A 6910-nucleotide genomic window follows, 5' to 3' on the forward strand; every position below is an offset into this window, starting at 1 on the left:
CCTGCATTTCCAATTCCCATCTGTACCGCTGTGCATCATCTGGTCTAGCCAGGTCTGCAAGGCAGAATTGGGGTCCTGGTAGTTGGGGGGGGACAGCTGGTCTTTGACAAACATTCAAAACTCATTAAGTGGGTAAAAGACATTGTCTCTTTAATAAATAGTACTGTCAGAACTGGACGTCATTTTCAGAACTAAGAAACCAGACTCGTCAGAAAAAAATAGGAACTCAGAACAGAGATGTAAATGTAAAATCGGAACCATAAAGATCCATGGAAAACAGGAAATTAGGGGTCCTACTACATAGTGTAAACACAAAGCAGAAGGCAGGTGACTGACCCCTGAAAGTCAGACTGTTCTGTGTTCAGCAACGTAGAGAGAAGCCAAATCCTGGGAGAAATCGGGGTGCAACAGCGTATCAGGTAAGGGGCTAATCTCTCAGACGTCCAGAAAAGTTGCAGACCTCAGCAAGAAAGAAAGAGTAGTCGCTTTTAAATGGACAAAAGGCTTGAATGACTACTTCACCAAAGAAAGCATTCAGGCAGCCAACAAACATGAGGGAAAGAAGCGAACAAGCACAATGAGCAGCCATTAGACCCCTCGCCCGACATTCTAGCAGAATCCCCAAAACAATGCTGGCGAGGCATCGAGAGCCTGGAGCCCGCCCGGGCTGTTGGTGGGGCTGTAAAATGGGGAGCCACTGAGGAAAATGACATGGCACTTCCTTAGATAGGAATGCTACATGAGCCAGCAATCCTGTGACCTGGTAGCTCTCCCAGAGAAATAAGGAACTGTGACATGAATATAAATACACACACACACATGTTCCTTGCAACATGATAGCAATAAGATGGAAACCACCTAAATGCCTAAATGGACAAATGAATCTGGCACATTCACATAAACAGGATATGATACAACGTTAAACAGTAACAAGGAATCTGCAAGACACTTCCCTGCAAGGATGAACCTGCCAGGGAAAATAGGTCAGCCACACACTCTCAGTCTAGTAGTACGAGGCTGCTACGGTAAAGTGGTAAGAAAATATTTGCACACTAAAAGGAGGGCTTTTCAGTGGTTCCTGGAGTGGAAAGGAAAGGAGGGAACTACTGGCGAAGGACTGATGCATCTTAACGTGGGTGTAGAGCAGCGGTTCTCAACCTGTGGGTCGCGACCCCTGGGGGCTCGGACAACCATTGGACCCTTGGAAAACACATACAGTAACTATGTCACAATATATGATTACATATTGTTTTGTGATTAATCACAATGGTTTAATTATGTTTAAAGATGTTCAATTTGTAACAATGAAGATACATCCCCATGCTCTCCGGACACACCAAGGTCGATTGGCATAACATAGTCCACGAAGATCGTCTTTAGATTTTCCACAAAGATAATATTATACATCCTCCCTTGATGAGTAGTGACTGAGGTCTTTTGAGCTGCCAGTTAAGGTCTATGGGTCTCTCCTCCGGAGGAAAGAAGGATGGAGGGAACTGATGCCCTAAGGAAACAAGTGGTGTAACGGCTTACCACATAAACACCAGTCCCCACCACCCTGAGACCAGAACAGGAGAGGGAATCTGGCTAACACTACCAATTGCTCTAAAAGCAATCACATTAGAAGGTCCTAGACCTAAAAAACACAGCTCACTGCCATCTAGTATCCGACTCATCGTGACAGTATAGGACAGGGCAGAACTGCCCCGGTGAGTTTTTGGAGCTGTAACTGTTTTGGAGAGTAGAAAGCCCTGCCTTTCTCCCAAGGAGCAGCTGGTGGTTTTGAACTGCTGACCTTATGGTTAACAGCCCAATGTGTGACTCCTACACTATAGAGTAGGACAAAAATGTGGAACAAAACTCAAAATCATAACAAAGACTAGGGCCACGGGTTGGAAAGAGACTAGTGGGATTCCTGAGACGGCTTCATCACTCTCCAGGTCTGGAAAGGAACTCATTCCCATGGCTCAGTTCTCAGCCCCCAAACAGACGAGTTTATACAGGGACCAATAATGCTAGGGAGGTCCACACCATAGAATAGTCGATTATTTGGGGTCAGGAAAAATGTGTATGAATTGTTGAATGGAAAGCTGATTTGCTCTGTAAACCACCCAATTCACAATGGGTTGTAAAAAATTGAAACCATAAAAAAACATAAAATGGAAAATCATCATCCGTTCCTTTCCAATTTCCCTTTTACAAGGACTATCTCTACTTCCAGATTGTAGAGATACAATTCTATATTGTGGAAAACAAAGATTTCTCCCAAGTCGTCTCCCCATATCTATGTCAGATCTAGGACACTGCTTGCAGCTAATGGTAAATGTTGTCAAGTTCCCTCCCTGAAGACTCCAGCCATGCTGAGCAAGCAGACCCCATTCTTTCTCCCACAGTAGGCGGGGCTCTCTCCCTGCTGTTAGGAGCAGTGGATTGCTTCCCCTGAAAGCTTAGGCTAAATCAATCCCCCAACTCTAGGGCAATCAAGGGCAAGCTGCCATCATGGTTTTAGGGTCCACCCGTCTTGTCACATGTGTACCCCCAATAGCTCCCCTTCCTATTGCATGTATTCCTCTAGATCGTCCCCCTCCCATTCCTGTAGTACCTATAGCATAACCCCTTCTTGTGACATATGTCTTTACCTGTAATTAGGGGGCTTGCACGCCCCCCAAAGTTATATAAGCCTTGGTTAGTAATAAATCGCTCTCTCTCTCCTGCCCTGCACCACCAAGAAAGGCTGAGGTGAGCATGCTCCTTCATTTTACTCTCTCTCATATTTTCTATGACTTTACTATAATCTTTACTTATTATCGCTGTACAATTGCGCCTACCGGACCCGGGATGATGTGTTAGGGGCTGGCTACCCTGACACTATGCAAAAACTTTTTTCTAACAAAAAAGTACATTCCTCTATATCGTGGTTTTCGCACATCAGTTGGAAATTGTGTCTCTCGGGATCACTTCTTGTAAATTCAGTGACTGATGTAATTTTAAAAGAATTAAACACAAATTCTCCAAAAGGACCAGAGTATCACAAGTTCTACCACCACTGAGACCACCAGAACCTGGTAAAGACACTAGAGCTGCTATGGACCCCTCCTGGTCTCTACTAAGGACAAGGGCAGGTGAACCCCCGAAACGCAACTTCTCCCACCACCCAAGAAAGCAAGATGTTTCTGCTCTTACCAGAAGGTGTCTGCTCTCCAGGGCCTGCATCTCGTTGACGAGCCTGAACCTTGCCTTGGATGGAGGCTATGAGAGAGATGGCTCCTTCTCCCTTCGTCTATGTCAACTCAGTCCTTATGCTTTATTTTTAATAAGATAGAATATTAAGGTGCTTGGTTATACCATCATTTACCTACAGTATACCTTAATACTTTTATAATTTGTTAAATAGGGGCGGTGTTCTTTGTTTTCCAAATACAGGTATTCATTATTTGTAATAGCTAGACAACACCTGACCACATATACACCTGTAGTTTCTGTGGTAGTTACAGAATCTGTTGTCAGTTTGAGACTTACGAATAAAGGAGTGGGGTTCAGCCTGTCAATCAGGTCGCAGTTTGATGACCTCATTTGGAGGAGCTAAGGAGATACAGTAAATAGCTCGTTGGAGGCAGGACACACTCACTCCCTGCGAGACATTCCTGTTGAGAAGACACATGGACCTATGCTGATGGAGCCAGAGCCCTGGAGCCGGAGGAGCCATGTGGAGACCCCTGCCAGCACTGAGATGCTTCCACTGCCACTGGAGTCACAAGACTTTCCACCCACTGACCTATGATCTTCCTGCTTTTGGCATCATTGCATGTGTTGCATGAGTCTGAAAGGAATTTATAGATTGGTGTCAGACATATGGGCTAATATCAGACTTATGGACTTGATCTGGAATGGGCTGGGATGGTTCATATATAAAGCTCGCTCTTTTACACACATGAGTCTCCCTGGATTTGTTTCTCTAGTCTCCCCAGACTAACGGTTTCATAAGGTGTTAAGTTTTGCAGGGAAAGAAGCTCCCGATGGCTCTGTGGGTGAGGCGTCAGGCTATCAGTAAGGACATTGGGTGGAACCTACCAGTGGGACTGCCTGCTCCTGTACAAATGTGCCGTCTGAGGACCCCTGTACAGCGCGCCGTGAGGACACGATGGCCCTGGGTGGTTTGTTTTTAATGGCGATGGGGAGGGGGGAGGGGAAACGGGTTTAAAGATGCCAAACCCAGGCTCTTACAGCACTTACAGGCAGGTGAGGCAGAGGGCATGTCTTTGACTACAGGGTCTCTGGCTTTTCCAGTGATTGGGCATGCAGAGGGTGTCACCATGGGACCAGGCCACTCAGGCACGTGGCCCATCTGCTCCCTCCCTCCCTTCCTCTTGCTGGGCTCCTGCCACCATCTTCTCAGCGATTGCTGCTGCCGCTGCCACCACACTGCCCTCTCACTTCGTCCAGGAACTCTGGCTGCAATCGCGCCAAGGATAACCAGCCCTTAGCGCCCGACGACAGGTACCTACCTGTATGCTATCGTCATCTACCTTACCCCCTTCTCTTTCGTAAAACGTGTACTGCACCCCGCATCCTCATACTATAATGTTCATTTCCTCCATGCTAAACCAAGTGCACAGCTGACCTCTTGGGACTTAATCCAGCCGCTGGATTGGAAGGAGGAAGAAAGGGTGTATGTTCAGGTGGCTCTGTGTGTATGGCACTTTATGAGCCTCCCCCTCTTCATATGAAAGGCAACCATATTCCTTTGTACTAACAAATGAAATTAAGACAGTGGTTCATTAAAATAGCAACAATGATTAAAATACTAAGACTTTCATAAAAGGGCAAAACTTGATTACTAAACATGAAAATTTAAAAACGCAAAGGATGTGGACAGTTCAAGGGAGGTACTCGGACCGCAAACGCGGGACGTGTGCACCGCTGTGCCGTTAGGGAGAAGCCAGTCAGAACTGCAACGAGATCTGCATCCACCCTGCAATAATGGCGCTAATGCTGGGGAGGTTATGAAGGGATTAGGGCTTTTTCTTGCTTTCTTTCTTTTGAAATGAGAATTCTTATACGTTGCTAGTGGGAATAAAAACCGGTACAACCTCTGTGGAACATGATAGGATACTTCCTTAGAAAGCTAAAAACAGAAATACCATATGATCCTATGATCCAGCAAGCCTATTCCTAGATAGACCCCTACAAATATCAGGGCTGTTATTTGAATAGACATATGCACCCCTTTAATCATGGCGTCTGCACCATAGCAGACAGACGGACATCTGTCTGTGCCCATCCATGGGCCGATGGGTGACCTACTACATGCACACCGTGGCATCGACCGTGCAACAAGAAAGAGTAACACCCGGTCACAGAAACAATCTCATGCCCTGACTCCTGACTTAACTTGGAGGACATTATGCTGAGCAAAATAAGTCCATGACAAAATGACAAATCTTCTGAGAGAGACCACCATTATTTAAAAAGAAAGGTAGAAAGAACAAAAACAAGAAAAGGTTTGTACACACACACACACACACACACACATAAAAGTAAATCTTTGATGGTACCAGCAATGGGAGAGAAGGGGAAAAAAACCTATAACTAGATAGAAGACACGTGTTAATAGAGGTAAGGAAAGGGCAACGTCCACTATGGGAGGACTTGGTGAGACAGGACCCAGACAAAGGCAGGCATTGGACGGAGCTCGAGAACGAAGGCTGACTGTGGTCCCGATCTTCACAGACAGCCTGTTGCAAGACACTAAAAAGCTGTGGGAGTCTATGAGGGAGCACTTCCACCTGCAGAGACAGGTGTGCAGGCACTCTGTGTATATTAATATAGGCAACAGAGCACACCAAGGATCAAAGTCATGGAAACGACTGATCAATCATCTCTCAGAACAAAGTTCTTAGGATCAAAGGCAAAGGCCCCTAGACTCAGGACATCAACATACATCTGTCAGAACATAATTCCTGAAGACGATGTTCTACGTCCGACGTGGTGAGTAGTGCTTGAGTCTTAACTGTTTTGAACAGCCAGCTAATGTCGGAGGAAACCAGCCTCCAACAACCGAAGGGCCAGAGGTGCAAATGTAGGGCGATGAGATTTGAAGATTAAAGTCATAGAGGACAGGAAAGAGAGGAGAGAGAGTAACATAAAGGAGTCAGACAGATTTGACGGTAGCATGCTCAGCTCAGCTCCTCTTGATGGACCACGTAGAACTGGGAGAAGTGAGAGCAAGCCTTTACTATTTGGGGCATTTATAGGTAGCCTAAGCCATGCATCTTCAGTACTGATATGCATCACAAAGTGGGTGGTATCGACATTAAGGTCCCTTAAGATATCACCTAATTACCTGCACAGGAGGGGTTGGATGCCACGGCAGGAAGAGAGAGCAACAAGACAACGTAAGCTCCTACAGGGAGATCGAATCAACCCTGTACTCACTTTAAGGCAGCAGAGCTGTTGAGGGGAGAATCTGTGGGAATGGTTTTTTATAATCGTTTTATTAGGGGCTCCTACAACTCTTATCACAATCCATACATACATCAATTGTGTAAAGCACATTTGTACATTCGTACATTCATTGCCCTCATCATTCTCAAAACATTTGCTCTCCACCTAAGCCCCTGGCATCAGTTCCTTATTTTTCCCTCCCTGTACATACCCCCGTCCCTCATGACCCTTGATAATTTATAAATTATTATTTTGACCTATCTTGCCCTGTCCCACGTCAACCTTCACCTACTTTTCTGTTGTCTGTCCTCCAGGGAGGAGGTCACATGTAGATCCTTGTAATCTGTTCCCCCTTTCCAACCCACCCTCCCTCCAGCCCCCCTGTATCTCCACTCACACCACTGGTCCTGAAGGGATCATCCACCCTGGATTCCCTGTATTTCCAGTTCCTATCTGTACCAGTGTA

This window comes from Echinops telfairi, unplaced genomic scaffold (assembly GCF_000313985.2).
Source record: "Echinops telfairi isolate 266 unplaced genomic scaffold, ASM31398v2 ScPeMD7_7425;HRSCAF=8463, whole genome shotgun sequence".
Classification (NCBI taxonomy): domain Eukaryota; kingdom Metazoa; phylum Chordata; class Mammalia; order Afrosoricida; family Tenrecidae; genus Echinops; species Echinops telfairi.